Below are 15,990 nucleotides of genomic sequence, written 5' to 3'. Positions count from 1 at the left end.
CGCGAGGAAAACAGTGCATTACTGAAACTCAACTGAAAATAACGGAGAAGTAAAGCGACGCAAATATCTTATATTAATATCTATATCTACAAGAATACAAGGTGAAAGGTGAGGTAGTACATTAATTGACAGGAGCCATAGATCTCATTATTTAGAGTAAGTTTTGTCAAATAAAAAAAAATTACAGGACTTAAGGATAGTGAGATAATTACAAGTATTTCGAAAGCGCTGACGGCAATTTCAAGATGTCTCAACGCCGCATAAGTAGTACCCCACATCCCATGCGGTCAGCGACTTGAAGGAGGTGGGTTAAGTTCAACTATCTTTCACCGTGTATCTCGCAGCAGGTGAGGGGAGGACGGCAGCAAACAAATGCACTGAGCTTCGGTGCAATACTTCGCGAGCTAATCTGTGGATAAATCTTCGCACAAAAATGACCTACGTAAACTCCGGATAGCGACGTAACTGTTATTTGTTTAGTTTGTGTAATTTAATGTCAGAAAATTTAAATTAATAACTCGAAGGAACAAAATAGCTCGTGTCCGGGAGCAGTTCAACAATGAATGCAGAATTATCAACTTACAATGCAATACACTAACAATTCAGTAATAAGTATGGCGTAATATTTTTAATGTAAGCAAGAAATGCGTACAGCAATAACAAGAAATAACGTGAAAATCAGGAAATTATGTCCAAATTAGTGAAAACACTTAGGATTGAAGTTTCAGTTACAATTAATGAAAAAATAAAGCTGATGTAACTTTGTGAACAAGATGTAATTAACATTACAGTTTGTTGTTTTACGAATCACCAATTCTGGGCGTTAATAACAAAATAAAGAGTAATAAACTCTGTAAACCACATTCCACTCACATCTTACAGGTACTGTTCAAAATGTCCACCATCACCGTGTGTGCAGCTTTCACATCTTCTAGTCCAATTATGACGAACTCTGGCCAGTAGTCCTTCACTGTCCCGAATTTCTTCCGCGGCCTGGATCATGTCTAAGTACTCCGATTTGTGACCTCTGGCATCTCGTAGTTTTGGAAAAAACTAAACTGTATCGCTCTACGTCCAACTGCACACTAATGCAATGTAAACATCACAACAACTGATCTGTTGCGAGTACTAGGCAAACTGTCTGCTGTCCGGACAGCGATGCCAGATTTTTAGATCTTCTGTACGTGACCCGACAATCAATGTTTCCAATGTTTCTTCAATCGAATAATTCGAAATCAATGAATTGTCTAATTAAAATACTGCTGCAACGTTGAACATAATAAAGTTCTCTTCGTTGTTATTACAAGAAATTAAATCGTATTTTAAACATTAGTCGCAAAAATCGCGATCGAAATGTCGGCATAAAAGTATTATTTCTTCAAAAACCCCGCAAACACGAGCAAAATGGTATTATACTTTTTTGTTCGTTATATTTCAAGGAATCACATCCTACAATTAATGTACTACCTTACCTTCCACCCTGTATAAAGCATCCAGTTTTGTACACTGTCAATCATCCTTACGCTCTTCACTTTTTTCTGAAGACAAAGAACTGGAAGCGAAGTAACAGTGATTATTTGCTGTCGCACTCTCGAAAACCAATTAATAGAGTATTTAATGTTCAGCAAGAGGAATCAATAACCATAATGTCTTATCCATATTTGTATGTTTTACTAAAATGCTCTAGTTCTCATGCCTCGAATAGATGTATACACTTCACAGATCGATGTCTGATGTATTTTAATTCAATACAGTATCTTGAAATTTGCTACTGATGCAAAGTGAGTCCCCCATCACATACATTTATTTAATAATTAATAAATAAAAAATATTTAAAACAAGAATTTTGAAATTTCAGAGTAATGTCTGAAAGAAAATCATAGTGTAGAGCAGGGGTCGTCAGCACAGAGCACGCTGGGGCTAGTCTCTCTTACCCGCGGAAAACACAGTGCACTAGGGTGCACTCCGTAGCTGCTAGCGAGTATGCTCTCTATCTCTCCCTGTTGCACGACGGTGCACACGGGACAGCACCGCGTACCCTTTGCACATTTCAGCGAGTGCTGACGACCACTGATGTAGAGCATATTTTCTTGGAAGGGAATCATTTCGTCTGTCATAAGTCTGCTATTAAAAAACTGTTATTGAAATACAAAGTATGAAAGAACTAAAAACTAGTAGGCCTATATTGTATCATAACTTCTGGACAAAGACAGGAGGAGGACGAAATAAGAAATTGGTAACAATACCTAAGTATCAGTAAAGGAGTTTTAAAAATAACGAATGAAAAGAAACGAATTGGCGCCGAAGTCTAGGAACAGGAGATACGTTTTTCAGGAGTGAACAATTTGACACCAAACTGTAGGATCAGACAAAGCGTATGGTGAAAAAAACGAGATAAGCGAAGAAGAGGAAAGGGGAAAAAAAGCAAGAAAAGACGAGAAGAACGCGACGAGGTCGAAGAGTAAAAAGAGAGAGAGAAAGAGGTCGACGATGAAGAAATCAAGAACAAAGTAAAAGATTTCCCATTTAATATAAGTGGCGTAATATCGTAAATATACTCTAGGGATGTTTCATTGAGGATCTTCTACGTATGACTGTTTCGAAATATAAGTGAAAAACATATCTAAAAAATCAAGGTTTGTGGCATCTAACTTTCCAAGGAGACCAACAGAGCTAATCCATTGTCTTGCTTCTTGGCTTAGTTAATAGCAGAATTAGGTAGTACAGACGCGATGACAAGATGACTATGACTTGCATATGAACTAAGAGAAAGTATACCTATCTAAATGTGTGAAGAGATGTAAGACCGGCTACACAATACTGATACTTTAATACGGAAAATTACACTAGCATAGGAAATTCCATCTTCCCTTCAGAATATGACTATCTATAGCAAACAACCACGGAAACTGTGTCCGATTCCCGATAGATAGCCTATATCTAGCCTAAGCTCGGTAGTGTATAAAGCAACTGTTATCAATTGCATTCCCCAATGATCTTTTACCGTATTTAAATTATCAAAACCACCTTGGAAATTCAAAGACGTCGCTAAATAAAGCGACTAGTGTATAATCTCCGTTATTCTTAATTTTCATTCAAAGTACAGAGGAAGTCAGTGACGCTGCAATGCCGAATACAAATTCTGGTCAAGTACACGTATCCAGTAACGCTAGTATAGAAAAATGTTATTTTAATCGAATATTTAACGACACTCTATCATTTATGAGTGCATCTAGCGTCGGTGGTATTGGTGACAGCGAGATGACTCCGAGAATTTGCCATATTATCTGACATTTGCCTTACAGTTAGGGATAACTCCGAGTAAAACCCAATCATGCTATTAGAACAAACAAGATTCACCACAGAGCGCAGAATCATGTTACGAGACTAGCCAGTTATCCTTTCAGCTACGCTGTTGGTAAACTGGTTTTCAGCATTATGTATCTATGTATGCATATAGGGCAGATGTTTCTGAGTCGTAATATATATAAAAATTTTTTTTAAAAAGTCTGTAAAATCCTTCGTGTTGTACGGCAGGAAATTTTTGAGCTGTTTGCGATAGGGCATGCATTAGAGATGAGGAAAACATAACGTAACGGTTATTTTGGAACAGTTCCAAGCAAGGAACTGTTCCAAAAAGTAACAGCACCTTGGAATAGTACGTTCCAAAATAAGCGTTGTTCTGGGCTAGTATGAAATACTTGCTGTTAAAAAATACTCGTTTCACTTTGGAACTACACTATGACAACGCCTGTTCCACAGAACGGAACATGTTCGGCAGTATTGGAAACTGAAAGCAGAAGTGGGAATCCTTTCGTCGCACTGAAAGAAATGTTGGAAACTAAAGTAAAAGATAAATAACGCAAATTATCTTGAAACTGATGTTACCCATAAAACAATTATTAACATAATGCCTGTATTAGAGTATAGTAATTGTGTTGTGAATTTTATCAAGGGAGATGAAAATATATGGGTTATGTTTTATTTACAAATATTTTATATTTTTAGTTTCATTACCAGTTCTTAAAATTAAACTAAATTCTGTTGAAACATGACTGTATTGTTGAAGTTTTTTTTATTTACGAAAATGCAAAGGTAAATTTTCCTATTTCATTACAATGAGATTATTACTCTTCATGGCGGTATTAATATGAATTTTAGCATGGCCGAAATATTATAGCTTTTATTTACTAATTTTTGGAGAAATTGAACATCATTGTGAACTTAAGCTGAGCAGAAGAGAAAGCATAGGTTAACTTTTATTTACCACTGAGATCTACTTCGATTTCGCGACCAATTTACAAATAATTTAAAATTAATTACATTTTCTACTTCGAACAAACTTGATCTACAAATTCAATTTGGCATTAGAACATATTTCTTTTCCACGAATTCACATTTCACCTAATTATAACATCATATGGCGTACAGGGAATTATGTGATCATTTAGCGTCCAAAATACCACTACTTCCATTACATACTAGTCGTATGTGCACATTCCAAAATACTACTGTTCCATTAGATACTAGTAGAACGTACCTGTTCCGAAATACTACTGTTCCATCAGATACTAGTCACACATGCATGTTCCAAGCAAAGACGATATATACTCGTAATATACGTTCCAAGATACCACTGTGCACCTGTGTAGTTACATATGGTACTGTTATTTGGAACCCAGTATTTTGAAGGTACTGTAACAGTTGGAACTGTTACGAGAAAATAACTTTTCCCATCTCTAGAATGCATTCTGCCGAAGCGTCCTTCCAGAACTACGTCACTTGAATGTGCTTGGAATTAAAGGCCCTTTAGTCTGATGTCAGCTGTATCATAGCACTGTGGAATGGTGACAAGACAGGAGAGTGGCACGGTCGTAAAATGACTCCAAAACATAAGGGTCGTTCTCAACATTTGTTATGAATAAAATAACTTACTGTACAGTGTTTATTTTGTGTCATAAAATGAACATTTCCAAACAAAAACACATTTAAAGTGTCTCAGTTCATAATAAATTAAATGTAAACAAACAACTTACCGTATTGCGCTTTGCCTCTCTACTACTTATTGGCCTGAGGGAGGAAAGATGCATTCAGTGTGAACTATCAATACACACTACAACTCGTGGTAGGGACGACGCGAACGTATTACCCCTACAGTGGACGCACGGGGAACGCCATTACCTAGAACAACCAAAATGTATGGTATTAATACTTAATTCTCGCCTACAATACTGTTCAGGGCCGGCCTTAGGAGTTGCGGGGCTCAATTCGAAAAATTATTTGGGGGCCATAGGGCATTACAGCCAAGTTTGCAGGATCTGTACCGGTATACATAGTTTATTACAGACATGTCTATATTATACAAACGAATTAATCAAGATATTCATTTAGGAAGTGTATGCGATTTAATGCAAAGTAAGCCTACAAGTAAAGAAACTAAATAATTATGTTGATTGGGCCAATCTTTAGATAGTCCAAACACCTAGGAAATAGTATGTTTTATTGACTGTGCAATAATTATTTACATCGATATCTACGCTCCATGCACCGCTTCATCTCTCCACGGGCTACATTAAAGCCACCTAATTGGTGTTAGCTACTCTTGGGATAAAGGGGTTAAACAGTCGCGCGCACCCTACTTCCTGGTGAGATACGTAATTTATATAATACCGAAATTAAAAATCGTGTTATTTCCGTAAAACTACAATATTATGGTGTTAGGTGTACATGCAATAATATTATACAGGGACATCATTTTATTTTTACTTCAATTTTTATTGTACCTGAGTTTTTTAATGTACTTCACTCCCACCCCTTCTACTAAGGAAGTTCCAACTCCACACAGAACCAAGACCGCAGATAGTAAGCAGTACTGAGTTACTGAGTATAGTACGTTCCAGAAATATGTTCGCGTTTTCCAGTGACGAAAGAGCTTTCAATATTGAATCATATTTTCGCACAGGTACTGTCCGTTTGCCTACGTCGCATCCCGATTTCCCCCACCTGCTTCTGCTCGCCCCTCTGTAAAAGCTGGGCTGTCTTAGCTCTTTTCTGAAAACATTAATTTCTCTTAGGAATAGGACGTTTATGTAATATTATACAGCTGTTTAATTTAACTTAAATAAAAGGGCCTCGTTAAGTAATTAACTGTCACGTGATTTCCTCCCTTTCTACAATCCTGCGGCATAACCACTTGGACGGACAGTAGATAGCATGTCTGAGTAATTTTATATTTTCGGGTCGGGCAGAAGTGAAGATTGAATTCACAGTACGTAGGGTAGGTACAGAATTATTTCAACATGAGTTACTAGTACGAAGGACGAAACTGGCAATTGGAATTAGATGCAATAGTCTATAGTGCGATAATATGCACAAAAGAACTGAAGCCTGTATCGAAATGAACGGCCACCATTTTCAAAATCGTGTTTAAATATTCATATTATGATTATTTTTCAATTTAACTTCTTTCTCTATATTGTACGCTAATGTGCTGTAGACAGTATACACTGCATAATGAATACGTTCGCATGGATAACTCGCTTCGTGAGTAAAAACACTTATTCTTAATACAGTACTGTACTTTGATTAAAGAAAAACCTAATGAAAATTATCAAACTCAAAATCGCGATATTTCCTGGTTTACGTATATGGATGAACTACTTTTCTTCCATCCTATACCTAGTAGAGTGATTTGTGTTTTATGCCAGTATCATCGAACTCCAGTCTTGGAGGGGGGAGCAAGCGGTGTTTCCGGTTCTCTAAAGGTATAGACAAGTTAATATTAAAAATGTTAGTAAAAATAAAATGATGTCCCTGTATGTTGTGTATTTGATATGACTGAAGTGGATTATCCCAGTGTGGGGCTTCCTTAGGCGCGAGTCCTGATTGGGATAAATCAGTCCAATCGGCTACTCCACTGTAAATCATGAAAATTTTTCAAAAAAAAAATTTATCGTCTATTTCACGTCTTTAGAATGTATATTTTCATACTCTAAATAGATTTAGTTCAATTCTGATTACAAATATGTTTGAATTTTTTTTTAAATGACAAATTACAAATCTAGTAACTTTTTGTTCCAAAATTGGCTCTCTGAAGTTACTAGATGAATGTAACGGAGAAGAATTTTAATAGGTATGTGTTATATAAATATTAATTTTACTTTCAAATCTATTTTTCCGTAAGTTTATTCTTCTTGATTCAACACCAACTTTTTTAATGCCAAATATTAAACAATCTCGATGAAATTTTTACTGCAAGTATTTATGAGGTAGTTGCATGTCTCTATCTATTTAATTTGTAAGAAATGCTGCTAGTTGATTTTATTAATATTTTTTTCACGAATTATAAAAAAAGTAACATATTCAAAATTAAAAAAAAAATTGAAAGTGAGTAAATGGGATATTTCATAAAATGAATGCATAGAAATGTTTCTCTTTGTCTTGTGAATGTAATAAAAAAGAAGCTTAAAAATCGAGATCTTCTACTAAAAACTTGGGTTTGAAAATAGCTATTTCTAAAAAAAAAAATAAGAAAAAAAAACAAAAACATTTGGGAGTTCAAAATTTGAATTTTGTTAGTAGTTTGCATAGAAACATGCTCTCAGAATTTGGTTGAAAAAATGATTAGGAAAAAGTTATTTTTAGAAAAATGTCCCCTTAAAGCCGGCCCTGGTACTGCTTGCTTGTTGTTTCCTGTATGGACAGTTACAAGGCCCCAATGGGCCTCTAATTTCAAGCAACTTACTAACCTGCAGGGGTTAACACATTTACAATGACGTAGCTTTGAGGCTTTAGCGGACATGCATCCCCTATCTCAGTGGTCCTCAACTCAAGAGCACTGTGTCGTCATCAAGCCTCGCCCGCGGAAAGTCGTAACAGGGCAGTTAAGACGATCAGCGGCGGGACCACAATATGAATTTACTACACAGGTTTATGATTGTTTTCTGATGTAAAAAGATACGGGCTAAATAGAAATAACTAAATAAACCATGTTAAGCAATTTGAAAAACATTGTAGCCTATTTTCAACAAAGTTAAAGTTAATAAATTTATAATTACTTTTAGAAATGTAATACACAATTCATGTTAATTATTCGGGTAATGCATGACAATTACTGTAAATGTGTAAACTGCTTCTGTTAGGGAAAGTGTTGAACAAAACACATAAAAACCCTAGAAATAGTAATGCAGAAATTAACTCCATTCAGTTCACTCAACACTGGCATTATCACTGGTTTTTCGGGATTTGTTTAATTCTCTTTTTCCTCAGCAATTTCTCAACGTTTGGAACTATTCTTCGTATAGTGCATAATCTGAGAGCACATTTTAAGTTGTGATCCGATACTTGGTTTCATAACATGGTTTGTTGATCTTCATCATAGGAAAAAATTACTGTTCGCATAGATATATGGATCCTAACATGTATGTCTGTACAATCGGAGAAATCTAACACGTGGAAAGTTCATATAAAAGTCAGCTAATCTTCTTTTGTTTTGATATTTGCCCTTCAATTCACTATCGTAAAGTAAATCAATAAGTTCCAATTACAGATAATAATCGAAAATCAAATTGAAAAATTTCCTAGTCTTTAAATCTCGAATCAAATTCCTGGCGGAGATCGCATTATGTGTGAATATATTCTTCGAAATCCAAAGTCTTAAGAAACTAGTAGGCCTATATCGTTGTTAATTTTGAAAAATGTGCTGTAACTTATCCTTTGAGTTAAGCTAACGTTCCATAATTAGAGGTGGTTTCATATTAAATGCCTTCACTCTGTCATATAAAAAAAAGGTATTGCCGTCACACGCCATGAAGGTACTTGGGGAGCATGGAGGTAGAGCCCCATGCTTTCCATGACCTCGGCACTAGAATGAGGTGGTGTGGTCGGCACGACGCTCCGATTGCCTTTTACCCCCGGGAAAGACCCCGTACTCAATTTTATAGGAGGCTGAGTAAACCTCGGGGCCGTTCTGTAAGTTTGGCAACGAGAAAATCCCGTTACCACTTGGGATCGAACCCCGAACCTACTGTGCAATAATCTTGTTCTTACCTTGTAGAAAATAATTTAAAGCATTCAGATAATTACATTAAGAAGGCAAATTCACAAATACATTTTTTTTTTTTTTTTTTTTTCATTTTTCACTTATGATACAGGCTTTTCTTTTTGTCTTCGTGAACAATGATGTTTCCTCCCTCAGTTCAAAGAACCTATCCAATAATTTGCCACAACTTAGTCACCGCACTTACTATAATATGACAGATCGCCATACTCACTATTTAATTCGTCAAGAAAGACTTAAATTGACGATGAGTGAGATCTTTCGATTTAATTATTGGTGTATAATGCAGTTAATAGAAATAACTTCATGGGATAAATTAACGCTTTTCACTCCGTCCTTTAGACTCCTTATTACACCCGTTTTACTTCCAACCATGAAAGGGCACCATTGGTTGCCAAGGATATAAGTTTATTCCAAGAAAGTCCAAAATAATTTCTACAGCCTCTACATGAAAATATCGGAATCATTAGTAGTATCCTTCATGAAAATAATATATAAGAGCTCTCCTTAATCTCAAGATTTTCAATAACGCTTCTTACAAAAATCACCAGTTGGGGATTATCGCTAACGTAAGTATTTTCATCTATTGCCAAAGAATAACAAATGAAAGGTGACAAATAATTAATAGTTGCACCTGAACATCCTCGGCTAGACCTCGGATGGGACGCATCATGGTGGAAGGAGACAAGCTGATAGATTCAAACTCCTACACTTGTTGTGACAAATGTTCTTCAGTTGCAATTAAACATTCTTCAAATTTTCAATCCTTAAAAGGTTTATAATATCTTACTATTACAAGTGAAATTTTATAACTGAGTCGCACAGCTGATTCACTAGCATTGTGATCTTAAACAGCAGCTCATTTTCCTTCAATTGTTGAACTAATACTGCACGCTCTTCATCTTCGTATCTGCCATATTCGTTATTGTGAGTTGTATAATGTATCTGTAAATTGTATTTCTTGAGCGTGGCCTACGTTTTGAAGTGTTTTCTGCTCCTGACTCTTGTTTAAATGGATGGCAAGAACCGCCTCTGTTCACTACAACGCAACGTTACAAATCGGTCGGTCCTCTGCCCGGTACAGTAAGCACGCAACAGCCAAGCACTGCCCGTGCCCGTTCATACGCCAGTTGATGATCATTGCCCTATCTCAAACGGCCCCAAAGGCCCTCTTGCCCTATTTTATATAAACTTATTTATCCTGAACTTAGTATATATTATGTCAGATTTTTATTTAAAATTAACTATAAATCATTTCTAAACATTACAAGATTCACAAAATGGTCATTCAAATTAAACTGATCCAATACGTAGGTTGCTAAGAGGACAATGCTCAAACATATTGTCAAGGTGGAGAAGATAAAGTTCCAGAATTGTATAGTACTTCTACGGAACAGAAGCACACGGGCCTGCGAGTAGGCAAGAAAGCCTGCACACTACTGCTGTCTACATTTCTTGAGAATTTTAATTTTTTACACTTAACAATGAGTACATTTATATACATTGTAGTCTAATTCATATAAATGCATCTTAGGCATAGGGTTAAAATGCTAGAGAATGTCTCTGAGAGTTCTTTGATACTAGAAAACAATTATTCCTGCCCTAACTTAACAATGTGAATTGAAAATAAATTATCTAATTTCTACAAACATTCCTTAAATTGCATCGGGTTATGTTGCCGTGATTAACTTATCACATGCAAAATTTCCACCAACGCTACATCAGTTTGCACCAAGTATATTTGCTAAGGCATGCCGAAATGACAAAGTTACAAGTGCTCCCTCCGCGTGGTAAATGTCAGATACATTCTCTAGTCGGTTGAGGTGTATGTAGATAGTGTAAAGTTTCCGAGTGCATGGGGCAGTGGCTGTTGCTTTTGACAATACTGCTGAGAACTGTCAAAGCCGCCGTTCTGGCAATCCCACAACAAGACATTTTCTTTCTACTCCCACCTCCTGCCTTGCCACCGTTGCATTTGAAACTGTAACGTGTTAGACAGAACAGTAAAAGGTAAAGGTAAAGGTAAAGGTATCCCCGTAACATGCCATGAAGGCACTTGGGGGGCATAGAGGTAGAGCCCCATGCTTTCCATGACCTCGGCACTAGAATGAGGTGGTGTGGTCGGCACCACGCTCTGACCGCCTTTTACCCCCGGGAAAGACCCGGTACTCAATTTTATAGGAGGCTGAGTGAACCTCGGGGCCGTTCTGAAAGTTTGGCAACGAGAAAAAATCCTGTCACCACCTGGGATCGAAAAGAGAGAAACGGACACGATTATATAATTTTTTTTTAATTTTGGGCTTCCTTTTATTGTAATGGTTACACAATTTCAATGTAGTTACATTATTTCCGAACAGAAAGACACTTAAGAGCATAACCATAGATTGCCAATTTGATTATTTAACGTAATTTTACTGTACTATAAAGCTACTCAGAGCAGTGAGATGGTGGCACAGTAATAATTGAGGAATAGTGAAATGAGAATGATGGAAGAATTCAAAGTACGTAGTCTGAGAATATCTGTCACAAAATTTGCCAGCGGATCGAATCCCGGTCCTTTTGGTGAAGAGAGAACCGTTTCTTCGGGGGTTGGGGGGCAAACCAAACCATAGAATCCCGATATAACGAGATTATGGGGGACATCATTTATTTCCTCCCTCTATTACAGCTTGATCTTGGTATATCGGAATATGATCATTTAATAAAGGTATTGTAAAATAAAGTAAAATTGTAACAAAATATAAAGACAATTTTACTTTTTTTTTTTTTTTCTTGTACGGAGGAGGGACTCTAAGGCTTGCACTGCAGCCTGAGTATTATTCTGCTTACCACTCCTATTCTGTGAATGATTGGGTAGCCGAATGACCGCGCTCTTGTACAAGTACAGCATGCCGCACCGTGAACTTCACCCGGATGTTGTATGGATGATGATATGTGAATTAATGATGGCGAAATGAGTCCAAGCTCCAACACCAAAAATTATCCAACAGCTCTGCTTCAATTAGTTCAGGGAAAACCCCAACCAAGTAACTTGTCCCAACCAGCATTTGAACATGGGACACCACGTTTCATGGCAAGACATGCTAGCCATGACTCCACAGGGGTAGACCAATTTTACATTTACTTTATCTGTTTGTTTAAAAAAGAAATATATATTAAATGTAAACTCTCTTTTATTTAATCTAGTTTTTAAGTTTACACATTATACTGGGATCACTTCTCTCTTTTCTGCATTGTTGTGCAGTATCACAAAGTATATGATTATGTCTCGTGACGAGAATATTGTACGACATGGAAATATAAAAATTGGAAATTTTTCTTTTGAAGAGGTGGAAAAATTCAAATACCTGGGAGCAACAATAACAAATATAAATGATATCCGAGAGGAAATTAAACGCAGAATAAATATGGAAAATGCCTGTTATTATTCGGTTGAGAAGCTTTTATCATCCAGTCTGCTGTCAAAAAATCTGAAAGTTAGAATTTGTAAAATAGTTATATTACCGGTTGTTCTTTATGGTTGTGAAACTTGGACTCTCACTTTGAGAGAGGAACATACGTTAAGGGTGTTTGAGAATAAGGTGCTTAGGAAAATATTTGGGGCTAAGAGGGATGAAGTTACAGGAGAATGGAGAAAGCTACACAACACAGAACTGCACGCATTGTATTCTTCACCTGACATAATTAGGAACATTAAATCCAGACGTTTGAGATGGGTCGGGCATGTAGCACGTACGGGAGAATCCAGAAATGCATATAGTGTGTTAGTTGGGAGGCCGGAGGGAAAAATACCTTTGGGGAGGCCGAGACGTAGATGGGAAGATAATATTAAAATGGATGTGAGGGAGGTGGGATATGATGATAGAGACTGGATTAATCTTGCTCAGGATAGGGACCAATGGTGAGCTTACGTGAGGGCGGCAATGAACCTCCGGGTTCCTTAAAAGCCAGTAAGTAAGTAAGTTGTGCAGTATGTTATTCATATTTCTCCAAGTGGCTGCTTGATACCTGTGGAGTTTTGTTACAAAAGAACATTATAGTGCTTCCATATATTTTTTAATTCAATATTTTCTAACGTTAATAATAATAAAAAAAAGAGTTCGACCAAGTTTGGTGGGGGGGGGGTGAGCAGTACACCCCCATAACTCCGCCTATGTTTTGATGGGAAGTTATAGTTGACTGAGATATGAATAGTCGTAGAAAACTAATTTACTGTTCATAAAATCAACCACTGCGTAATGTATAGAATAGCCCCGGACATAAAGAGGAAGGAAAAAGGAAAGAAGATACTCCCGCCCATGTCCTTTTCGCTTCACAGCTTTAGAAACGAACACATAGTAAAGCATCGTGCGTGAGTGATGGATTTTAGGAGATGAGCGAGAGCCGAAAGCTATGATGCATGCCTTATACAATCCGTCATTCATCAATGCTTGCCTTCAGGTCTACTCGCACCGGTCCGATACATAACTGTCTCTACCGGGGAATGTAGAGTGGGAAGTTAAGGGGTAGTCTGCAGTATCTCAACTGAGCTATTAACGCCCAGGTCTGGTATAGCATGTAATGCGTTGTAACGTTAAGACCTAGTAGGTATGTCTAAGACCGTTCGATTGCATTTAGACCATATGTTTAAATTTGTTCAATACTTTATTATCCATTACTACACTACAGTATGTATGTTTCATTTCTTACGGCTAACTGGTACTTTCACTGTCCGCAGCTGTGTTAAAGGCTTCTGTCATAATAATAATAATAATAATAATAATAATAATAATAATAATAATAATAATAATAATAATGCGAAATACTGCTATTGTAACTTATCTAAGTTACAGTTAATCTGAATACATTAGAAATGTAAAGATAATTACTTAGGACTATCATTTATGAAGTAAAAATATAATTATTCGGATATTTAAATATAATCACTGTTGAACATTTGAAGAGAAAATCAATTCATTAAACTAATCGAAAAAACTCAAGTTATTAATTTTTCCTTATTATTATTACATTTAAGATCGAATGTAATTTACTATGCCTGTTGAATTAGGTAAGTGTGCATTTTAATTTTGCAAGATGATACCGTCCGATAGGTTCTAATATCGGCGGGAAGAAGCTATGAAGAGATGAGAAAATCTGAAACCGATACGACAGGTAAAATGGACAAGAAGTGTGCATGATTTGATACAGCAGCGAAAGTGAATGTAGTTTTCTGCGTTTTTCAAGTCGGAGCCACGACAGTTGGTCGAAGTATGAGGTTGACAAGATAAGAGCAAAAGTATCTCTTGAGTCGCTCAATAACACCACTAAATTTCATTAGATTAAAATAAAAATAAAATATGTCGCTTTATTTAAAATCGTGTTCTGCGAACTATAATATTACACAACATAGTAGACTAGCTTATAAATTTCGCTACATAATGCCCTTCCACCCTCTTGTATTAATTCTGCTGAAATTTGATCGATACCTGGAGACTTATCTTTCAGATTTTCTATCGCAATTTCGACTTCAGAAAGTGTGGGTTCGGGTATAAATGGATCCGCAGTTTGTATTTGAATTTCGTCCCGAACATTTCTATTTGGCCTATGTAGCCTACATTTAGTAGTTGCCCAAAATAGTTCTTCAATCTGTTCAGAATTGAATGAGAGTCTGCAAGTAAGTCACAATTCTCATCCTTGATCACGTTTACCCTTGCCTGATATCCGTTCTTAAATTCCTTTATACCCTTATATAAATTTCGAATGTTTTTATTCTTACTATTTGTTTCTACCTCATTCAGTTTTTCCTTCAAATAATCTCTCTTTTTATTCCTAAGTGTACGAGTTGCTTCCCGTCTTTCATTTAAATAATTATCTCTATTCGCCTCAAATGGATCCTGTAAGAATTTCAATTTTGCCTCTTTCCTTCTTTCTACTTCTTGTCCTTCATCAAACTACGGTTTCTTTTTCTTAGTTTCAGAATAACCTATGCTCTGCTCAGCTGCAATTTTTATGCTATCTCTGATATTTTCCCACACGCTATTAACATCTAACTCTTTCTCAACTTCGTTGGAGCTTTCTAAAGTGGCAAACCTATTTGAAATTTCGACCTGATAATGTTGCTTAGTTTCCTCGTCCTTTAATTTCGGGATATTGAATTTACTAATATTAACTTGTTGCTCTACTCGCTTGGCTATTGATAGTCTTTCTCTTAATTCTCCAATTACCAAATAATGGTCAGAATTACAGTCTGCCCCGCCCTGAAAGTTCGAATGTCTGCTATACTAGTATGCCTTCGTTTATCTATCAAGATGGGATCTATTTGGTTGTGTGTCAAGCCATCTGGAGAAGTCCAAGTATAGCCTATTTATGTATATCCTTATGGGGAAATGTTGACTATTAAATTTTTTGATGTCGCAAAGTTGACTAACCTAACTCCATTGTCATTACTAGTTATGCGTAGGCTCTCTTTTCCAATAACACTGAAAAACAAGAATTTTGCTCCGACTTAAAACAATGTGTCCCTTATGGTTTGATGTGTGCTGAATCCGAAAATGCATCTTTTTTTTTCTTCGCATCACGTAAGGTTTTTTAAGATATACTATGATTTCACTTTCGATAAGCGCTCCCACGGGAAACATCTGGTACGGGTTGAGAGTATAAACATAAACGAAAACAAAAGCTAAAGTATTTTATGAGTTTATGACTTAGTTTTGGTTTCTTATGGTTGTTGACATGTTCTTTTGTATTCTAATAAATAAACAGATATTGGTCCCTTCTATTAAGTAAATTTCACAACAGTTCAAAGTGAGGTCTATGCAATGAACAAACAAGGGTGTGGTTTTCAGTATTTAAAGGAAAAGTTTACCGGTTTGAGTGAAGGCAAATTAAATGAGGGCATTTTCATCGGTCCACAAATTCACAAAGTTATGGCTGAGCCTTTGTTTGAGGAAAAA

At 36.3% G+C, this 15,990-nt stretch overlaps 1 protein-coding gene across 6 annotated transcripts in view; it reads right to left on the bottom strand.

Moving 5' to 3' along the window:
• Src64B (Tyrosine-protein kinase Src64B) overlaps positions 1–15,990 on the bottom strand; it is a 284,478-nt gene that overhangs the window by 240,154 nt on the left and 28,334 nt on the right. For 4 of the 6 annotated variants that reach the window (XM_069818190.1, XM_069818195.1, XM_069818193.1 and 1 more), the window contains exon 2: positions 5,037–5,181. The exons of the other annotated variants lie outside the window; for them this stretch is intronic. The gene's annotated coding sequence lies outside the window, so the exon portion shown is untranslated. The remainder of the gene's footprint in view (positions 1–5,036; positions 5,182–15,990) is intronic. 6 annotated transcript variants of the gene reach the window in all.

This window comes from Periplaneta americana, chromosome 2 (genome assembly GCF_040183065.1).
Source record: "Periplaneta americana isolate PAMFEO1 chromosome 2, P.americana_PAMFEO1_priV1, whole genome shotgun sequence".
Taxonomy (NCBI): domain Eukaryota; kingdom Metazoa; phylum Arthropoda; class Insecta; order Blattodea; family Blattidae; genus Periplaneta; species Periplaneta americana.
The sequence above is the reverse complement of the archived record's forward strand: the minus strand, read 5'-3'. Positions and strand labels throughout refer to the sequence as shown.